The sequence below is a fragment of the Macaca nemestrina genome, chromosome 5, assembly GCF_043159975.1.
Source record: "Macaca nemestrina isolate mMacNem1 chromosome 5, mMacNem.hap1, whole genome shotgun sequence".
In the NCBI taxonomy this organism is placed as follows: domain Eukaryota; kingdom Metazoa; phylum Chordata; class Mammalia; order Primates; family Cercopithecidae; genus Macaca; species Macaca nemestrina.
In genome coordinates this window covers 107,433,142-107,442,704 of record NC_092129.1, presented here as the reverse complement: position 1 = coordinate 107,442,704, position 9,563 = coordinate 107,433,142, and the positions used below count along the sequence as shown (strand labels likewise).

At 40.5% G+C, this 9,563-nt stretch overlaps 1 long non-coding RNA gene across 2 annotated transcripts in view; it reads right to left on the bottom strand.

The window, feature by feature from the left end:
• Positions 1-2,681: 2,681 nt before the first annotated feature.
• Positions 2,682-9,563, bottom strand: part of LOC105496830 (uncharacterized) — a 72,055-nt gene continuing 65,173 nt past the window's right edge. Inside the window, exons 2-4 of one of the 2 annotated variants that reach the window (XR_011623604.1) lie at positions 5,984-6,173; positions 5,279-5,464; positions 2,682-4,340 (exon numbers count right to left, since the gene is read on the bottom strand). This is a non-coding gene — a long non-coding RNA (uncharacterized lncRNA). The remainder of the gene's footprint in view (positions 4,341-5,278; positions 5,465-5,983; positions 6,174-9,563) is intronic. The other variant, XR_011623605.1, reaches the window with a different exon arrangement.

Genomic DNA, 9,563 nt, shown 5'->3' with positions numbered 1-9,563 from the left:
CTGGTCTACGGGTTGTGAAGACATGGGAAAAGCACAGTATCTGAGCCACAGTGCGCTGTTCCTCCGAGCACAGTCCTTCACGGCTTCCCTTGGGTAGGGCAGAGAATTCCCCGACCCCTTGCGCTTCCCGGGTGAGGCAATGCCCCACCCTGCTTCAGCTCGCCATCCGTGGGCTGCACCCACTGTCCAACCAGTCCCAGTGAGATGAACTGGCTACCTCAGTTGGAAATGCAGAAATCACCTGACTTCTGCATCAATCTTGCTGGGAGCTGCAGACCGGAGCTGTTCCCATTGAGCTATCTTGCCAGCAGATTCCTTGATTGGTTTTTGTTTTTATTTTATCCTATTTTATAACCTTGGGGGTTTGACTGTGGTATAAGGTGGGTTTAGCTGACTGGCTTTGTTTCTGGAAGACTTTAGGGGGCCAAGGTTCAGCTTGGAACTCTTCGACTGGGGAGCTGGTATCTGGCCCAGCTTTGTTCCCTGGCTCTTCAAGGTTAGGAACTTGCTGTACTGGAGGGGCCAAGGTGCTCACAGACCACTGGCCACAACACTCTGATGAGTGTTGCAGCTAAAGCACTTCATAGGATGGTAGCAGTGAGATATATCCTCATTTGCGCATGCCAGAAGCAGCAGCAGCAGCAGCACAGCTGAGTTCATGCCCATTGGCTACAGTGGGGTGCTAGCAGGTGCTGGATCGCCAGCTTCTGTATGAGTGTTCACCGCAGCCGCACAGGCAGCACAATGCAGGGGTATCGGGGGCCCCCATTGATGTCTGCACATGCATTCACACTGGTGGTGGTGTTGGCACGAGGATGGGTCACTAATGGGCACAGGATTGTGTGCACCCTCTGTGCACATTCACATGGGCAGCAGTGGCAGCTCAGAGTAGGGGCAGGTCTGCTGTTCTCTGTGCCTAGTTTCACCCAGGTGCAGTGTAGGGCAGGGGTGTGATGCTAGTGGTAGTGGGGTTGGCAGGCTCTGTACCCATCAAAACTCCCACAGCAATGGCAGTTCAATGGGGTCATGGGGAGGGGTGCACTCACAGCAGCACCAGTGGCATGGCAGGGTGTGTGCCCACATACACACACTGGTAAGGAAGGGGATGTAAGGTTTGCCCACACATACACATGCCAACAAAGCAATGTAGGGGTGGATGTGGGTAAGTGCATGCAGGCAAAGCAGCATGAAGAGGCTGCAGTGGGAGGTGTGAGTGGATGGGTGCATGTCCATGGTGGCTACTCTGCTGGAGCTTTCTGTGGTCAGGCATGGTCTGCCAGCACAGGAGCTATGATGAAGGTGCCCAGGAGGTACCCTTTGGGTACCCAAGGCTACACTGCAAGCAGGCACAGCCAGGCTGGGGCCCCAGGGGAGGCCAGTATACCAAGGGGTACTCAGATTGTACTGGCCCAATCTCATGGGCAAGATCATCCTGCAGAGTTCAGGTCTTACAGTTCCCCCAGCACTAATGTCTCCTAGAGAAGCAAGTCAAGCCTAGGGAAGTGGGCGCCCCTGGCTATGCTCCACTACAGATGCTCCTGCAGCAAACCCTCTGGTCTTCACGTCAGCTGAAGTTCTGACTCTACCACTTCTCTATAAAGCTCTCCCTGCCAACTCAATTGTCCTGAGCAGGCAAATAGGTTGCTCAACTCACTCCTTTCCTGGTAGTCACCGAATGCCAGGAATTAGTCCCAGTAGCCCCATGCAGGGCTCCCAGATTCTTCCTTTTTCAGCCTAGCATCTGTGTCTTCCCTCCATCCACTCTCAATGCCTTTCCTCTGAAGATCTGTTAGGAGTGTGCCAGTCTTAATGTCACAGTCCCTCAGAGACAGATGTTCCTTCTAGTTGCATCTAGTTAGCCATCTTGCCCCCAATCTACATCAGTCTTTACATATCCTTTTAATTATTTTTTTAGTTGCTGAGCTAAGAAGAATATGCACATTTTAAATGTTTTATTGCATATCGTATATATAATTACATGTTACATATTTTATATTGACCTCCCAAAAGATAGTATACTCCTTGTAACATTTTATTAGGATATTTGCTTCCCCACAACCTTCCCATAATTAAGTGTTGTCATAAGTCTGAATATTTAGCTAGTTTGATAAGTATAGAATGATATCCCCTTATTTTGTCCACTAGTTATAGTTTACCAACTCCTGCTCTAAGGGATTCAGAAATAGCACTTACAGAAAAAGAATTATTAGGCTGAAGGGGTACAGGCAATGAAGAACCAAGGATTTTTAAGAGGGTAGGGCTACCACTTCCCATCAGAGGGGAAGAAACATCAGAGGCAACAGATCTGATCTGAACTATAAAAGTGGTCCAGCCAGGTAGGAAGACAGCTCCCTAAGGGTATGCCCAGAGCTGCCAGTAAAACAGGCCCTAGGTGAGAGGGAGGAGTTGGCCTTGATGGTCAGCTCCACTAGGCCATCTGCACACTGATCTACTGACTTTCACAAAGAATAACAAGGAATGAGGACTGGAACCTGGAAGGGAAGCACCCTCCTGCCATCATCCCCTCAACAATGTCCCTCTAGCACCCTCTGTTGATAAAGCTTAGCATCAAGCCAGCTGGAGAAAAAATCTTTACCAGGTTCAGCTCCAGTATCACAAAGCAGTATGCAGAATGGTAGTTGGAGCTGAAAGACAATACATTGAAAACTGATATATAGGTGTAAGATTTTTCTGGTGATTCAGCTTTATTTAATGATATAAAGGAACAAAAACTTAGCATATCCTTGTAATCTAAACATCAAGTCTTAGCAGAGCTTTTGACAGACTATAGCAAATGGATGACATAAATGACTCCAATCCTTCCTTCCTCCCTTTACCCATATCTTTTGCCACATGCCTTTGCAGTTCTGACCCCTAAAAAGGCAGGGTCCACTTCCTTACCTTTTGAATTTGGAAAGCTCTCCTGTTCTTGGATGGTTTTGCAACTTGCTCAAGCCAATATTATCAGACGTGATGCAAGCAGAAGCCTGAAATTTTATTTATATGTCTCTGCCTACCTATTGCCCACTGCCATTGTCATGAAAACATGTCCAGTTTGACCTACTGGAGGACATAAGACACATGGAGTGAAACCAAGTCATCCAATTTTGCAAGAATGACTAGATCAACCAACAGCCTGCTGGCACATAGTCATGGAAGCAAGCCCAGCCAAGAACAGCAGAGCTGCCTAGCTGACAGATACATGAGCAAGCCCTGCCATGACCAGACTAGATGAGGGGAACTCCAGAGTATAAGCTGAATAAATGCTTACTGTTGTATACTACACAGATGTTTTGTTTATTACACAGCATTACAATAACAACACTAATTCGTGTTAACTAATACACTTTCCTTCTATATATTAATAGATGAAAGCAACATGATTTGTATACCACACAGGTTTATGGGTAGCAGATGTTTTACTATGAAAGCTCAGATTCCTTCTTATTTTCCCACATTAAAAATATCCAACCTCAGCTTCTAGGTAATGGTTAGGTATACTGTAAGTCAGGGTGAAAACTTTTCCCAGGACCATCTTTGGAGTTGCTAGACATGAGCATGAGTAAACTGCTAATGAATCTGTTAAGGCATAAAAGAGGACCCGAGCATTTGCAGGCTAGAGGAGTGGTTTCTTTCATCCTTAATACCTCCAGTTTAGAAGTCCTCAGCACATTCATAGAGACGTCCAAACTTACCTACATCAGCAGCTTAGCCCACCACCATCTACTCTATCTAAAAAGGTCCACCACAACACAAAATCTACATAAGAGCAAAACATAAAAGCTTTTCTTCTTCAGCGCACTTCTACTAGGTCATTCCAAGAATCTTACTCTGAATAAAGGCATTTTCCTGATAAGGTACTCAAGATCCCCGTGCCATACCCTGTCAGCCTCCTGTAGCCTGCCATCCTTCATCTTTCTCCCAACCCTGATTTATCTCTATCCTACCATACATCAAACCTGCTCTCAGATGCGAGCTTCCATGAGACTCACATTCACTGAGATTACAGTGACTGATAACTGAGGGGCAATTGAAGCTTACCAGGGAAAGGGTTTAAGTGTAAAAGACAGAATGGCAGACATCAGTAGTAGAATAGGAAGGAAGGTGGGGAGCGCAGCCGGAGGCAGGGCCAGCTTCGTGGGTGGGAGACATGTATAGTCAAACAGTGCCCTGCACCTATAAGAATCCCCCACTTGGTTTAATGTTCTGCTGCTGCCATCTTGAAACTTTCAGTAATTTTTGAACAAGGGATTCTGCATTTTCATTTGTGTTCGGTCCCAAGGATCCTGTAGCTGGGCTTGTCCAGAGGTAACAGATTGTTCTTCCAGATGTGTTCTGTTCTACAAAAGAGTGGGATTTCATGTATGGAAATAATTTTATCTACAAAGTCTTCTAGGTGTCAATAATCTAATAAGCCACTGAAGTCTAATCCTAACATCTACTATTTTAAACCTCCATTTTTTCCTCCTTTTCCATAGTCATTTATATGCCAGTGCATACACCCTTTAAAAAGAGTTGAAACAGATATTGGTAAAAGTCTGAAAATGATCTGTGAGAGGACTGTTTTGATTTCCCCTAAAATAGAACAAATTTACTATTAATAACCCTGGATCATGTTAAACGTACTGCTGGGACTGCCATATAAACCCTTATCTCTCTTGACTTCATTCCACATTCTGTTCTGTGGCAGGGAAAATGGAGATCTAAAATGCAATTTTTCCCTAAAGGTAACATTTTATGTACTATTTATTAAACCTACATTGTGTGTCAGGTATCTTTAAAAACCCATTAAAATGACTTCTTTCTAAAATAGCCTTTTCAATTACCTCTCAACGTAATACCTTTGTAACTCTTCCAGATGTTTTAAAGCCCAAGGACTGGAGTTTCCTAGAAGTGTCATTATTGCTTCCAGGCAACAATGAATCTGTTTACTGAATTTTTCCTTAGGCTTTCTTTGTTGCACTATATTTTATATCCTTCCTTTGTGGAACATCCCCCAGAGTCCATCCACATCCCATTAATACAAGGGAGAAAACCCCAGCCCTTGGATTTTGTTTCCCCCTACTAACAAATGAATGAGGCTGACTGCCTGTCTGTTTAATACAGTGACACAGAAACTCCCATTCATCTCTAAATCTGCTGCTAAAAGAGTTTAAAAATCCAATCTCTAGAGTCATCCTTTGTATTAATAATTATTACTGAAATGATTATTTTTAAAGTATAATGGATACTTGGAAGAGGCTATATAATACTGAGCAGAAAATAATTAAATACTCACATCTCTTCCATTCTTCTTAGAGCTTCTGTTAGATATGCAGAAGAAGTCAATGATGTTAGAGATGTTATCTTCTCGCTACAAATTGAGGGATCACATACTCAATTTATACACCAAGCAGGAAGGAATCCTTTCCACCAGGAAGAACTTAATCAATCTTCCTACTGATGTAGCCCGTGCAGGTCCTAACTGTAGCAAACAAAGAAAATCATGGTAAAGAACACAAAATGCAACCAGTAGTGAGAGAAAAAAGAATCAAGACAAACAGAACTTGGGATACTGAGAAAACACAATGGCCAAGGAATCCATAAAACCTATTTCTTTTACAGGGAATTTAGCTGCCCGAACTCCTCAGACTATATAAAAAAGGAGCAAAGTCTTTTTTTAGCATGACCTTTGATCATTAACAGGATCACAGTCTGAGAGCTGAATACAAATAAAGGACTCTATAATGAGAAAACAACAATTCGTGCAAGTATCACAGAGCAAAATATTATGAAAATAAAAGAATAACTGAGACAACACAAGGAGATATAAACAATAGATCAGAACAGAGATTGTTCCTTGGATCACGCCTATCTGGGATAAAGTTTTATAGAGTTTTTATTTGTTTTTTTTTTTTTTACATTGGCCAGGCACACTGGCTCACCCAGCAGTTTGGGAGGCTGAGGTGGGTGGATTAGCTGAGGTTAGGAGTTCCAGACCAACCTGACCAACATGGAGAAACCCCGTCTCTACTAAAATTACAAAATTAGCCAGGCGTGGTGGCGCATGCTTGTAATCCCGGCTACTCCAAAGGCTGAGGCAGGAGAATCACTTGAATCTGGGAGGCAGAGGTTGCGGTGAGCCGTGATCATGCCATTGCACTCTAGCCTGGGCAACAACAGCGAAATTCCATCTAAAATAATAATAATAATAATAATAATAATAATAATGCATATCAAATTGAGCTTAAAATAATGTTTAGCACTCATTCCAGAGTCTGAGTGTAGTCACTACACAAACCTTGGTCTTCATAAAGCTCACAGTTTATAAATTCCAACAAATCTTTAGTATTAAACACAGTATAAATACAGACCTGTTTATCATGGGAAGTCATTCCAAAAGAGAATAGAAAACAAAAATGTAAACTGCATCCCTAATCACAATATGAGAAAGAAATGACAAGTTCAGCAAAAGGTAAATTTGGAGTGTGGTAAGCTTTTAAGAAAATTTTGTGCCTGCAAGCCCAGACAAAACTGGAAAATATCAGTAGTTCAAAAAGTTATTGGCATACCTAGAAAGTGCAACTATTCATTCTATCAGGACTACTGAAATATACCCTGTCTCACAAGTATACATGAATTTGCTTTGTCCTGTTGAGTAAAATGAAATAAAAGTTAATAGAAGACACATACACTCAATACTGTTTTATAAGGAAATTAAGTAGAGCATCTTGGTTTGAGGGGAAATTTAACTCACCTGAGGATGTGTAACAATTAAAAAAGAGCCAGAATAAGATGAAGAATATTTATATTAATATTGCCATGGAACCAATAAAAGTGTAATCAAATATAAATTATAAATATAAAACATTTTTTAAAACAAATTCCCAGATAAAGTAAAACTTCAAAAGAGAATTATTCAAGATCAAGAAAGACATGGTGACACAACAAAATTAGTTAAAAATAAGTTTGTAAGCACACAAAAAAAGAGAAAGAAAAATAAAGACATTCTGGCAATTAAGCCCACAAGAAGTCATGAAAAAATGCAGATACACAGAAAACATGATTTAAAGTATTTTTTAATTAAAGTGAAACGGTTAACAATCAAAGAGAAAATGATAGGTATGGAAGGGAAAGGAAATTCAACATACACAAAATTGGAGATACTGAGACAATGGAAATTAAGGGAATGATAAATATTTAAAATGTCAATCATGAAAAAGTCATAGAAACAACATAAGATTTGAATCTATAAACTGTACAAGCACATTATGTTCCTGGAAAGATAACAGGATGGTCAACACCAAGCTGTATTTTAGTAAATGTACCAGTCAGGGTCCATCAAGGACAGAATCCGAAGATCCTCAGCAAAATACTAGCAAACTGATCCAGCAGCACATCAAAGGGCTAATCTACCATGATCAAGCAGGCTTTATCCCTGGGATGCAAGGTTGGTTCAACGTACACAAATCAATAAATGTGATTCATCACATAAACAGAACCAGAACCAAAAATCATATGATCATCTCAATAGATGCAGAAAAGGTATTCAATAAAATTCAACACTGCTTCATGTGAAAACACCCTCAACAAACAAGACATTGAAAGAACATACCTACTTCAAAATAATAAGGGCCATCTATAAAAAACCCACAGCCAAGATCACACTGAATGAGCAAAAGTCAGAAGCATTCCCTTTGAAAACCAGCACAAGACAAGGATGTATTCTCTCATCACTCCTATTCAACTTAGTACTGGAAGTTCTAGCCAGAGCTATCAGGCAAGAGAAAGAAATCAAAGGCATCCAAATAGGAAGAGAAGAAGTTAAACTATTCCTATTTGCAGATGATATGATTATATACGTAGAAAACCCCATAGTCTCTTCCCAAAATCTCCTTAATCTGATAAACAATTACACAGTCTCAGGATACGAAATCAATGTATAAAAATCAGTAGCAATCCTATACACCAACATCCAAGTCAAGAACCAAATGAAGAACACAATTTCATTCACAAATGCCACAAAAAGAATAAAATGCCAAGGAATACAGTTAACTAAGGAGGTGAAAGATCTTTACAATGAGAACTACAAAACACTGCTCAAAGGAATCAGAGATGGCACAAATAAATGGAAAAACATTCTACGATCATGGGTAGGAAGAATCAATATTTTTTAAATGGTCATAATGCCCAAAGCAATTTACAGATTCAATGACATTCCTATTAAACTACCATTGACATTCTTCACAGATTTTTTTTCCAAAAAAAAAACTATTCTAAAATTCATAGGGAACCAAAAAAAGATCCCAGAAAGCAAAGGCAATCCTAAGCAAAATGAACAAAGCTGGAGGCATCACATTATCTGACTTCTAACTATGCTACAAGGCTACAGTAACCAAAACAGTATGGTCCTGTTTCAAAAATAGACACATAGATCAATGGAACAGAATAGAGAGCCCAGAAATGATGTCATACACCAACAACTATCAGCTATTAGGCAAAGTTGCAAAAATCAAGCAATGGGGAAAAAACTTTCTATTCACTAAATGGTGGCAGAATAATTGGCTAGCCATATGCAGAAGATTGAAACTGGACCCCTTTCTTACACCATATACAAAAATCTCAAAAAAAAAAAAAAAAAAAAAAAAACCTAGGCAATACCATTCTGGACATACAAACTGGTGAAGAGTTCACGACGAAAACTCCAAAAGCAATTACAACAAAACCAAAAATTGATAAATGGGACCTAATTACACTAAAGAGCTCTGGCACAGCAAAAGAAACTACCAACAGAGTAAACAGACACCCTATACAACAGGAGAAAAATTTAGCAAACTATGCATCTGACAAAATCTAATACCCAACATTTATAAGCACTTAAAACAAATTTATAAGCAAAAAAAAAAAATAACCTCCTTAAAAAGTTGGCAAAGGCTGAGCACAGTGGCTGATGACTGTAATCCCACCTTGGGAGACCTAGGCAAGCGGATCGCCTAAGATCAGGAGTTTGAGACCAGCCTGACCAACAGAGATGAGGTGAAACCTCATCTCTACTAAAAATACAAAAAAAAAAAAAAATTAGGACGGTGTGGTCATGTGTGCCTGTAGTCTCAGTTACTCAGTTACTCAGTTACTGAGGCAGGAGAATCACTTGAGCCTGGGGAGCGGTGGCTGCAGTGAGTCAAGATTGCACCACTGCACTCCAGCTCAGGCAACACAGCAAGACTCCACCTAACAAAAAAAAAAAAAAAAAAAAAAAAAAAAAAAAAAAAAAAAAAACATTGGCAAAGGACATACGCAGACACTCTTAAAAGAAGTGGCCAACAAGCATATGAAAAAATGCCCAACATCACTAATCTTTAGATAAATGCAAATCAAAGCCACAATGAGATACTGTCTCACACTAGTCAGAATGGCTATTAATAAAAAGTCAAAATATAATAGATGCTGATGAAGTTGCAAAGAAAAGGGAATGCTTATACACTGCTGATGGAAGTGTATATTAGTCCAGCCACTATGGAAAGCAGTTTGGAGGTTTCTCAAAGAACTCAAAGCAGAATTACCATTCAACCTAGCAATCCCAT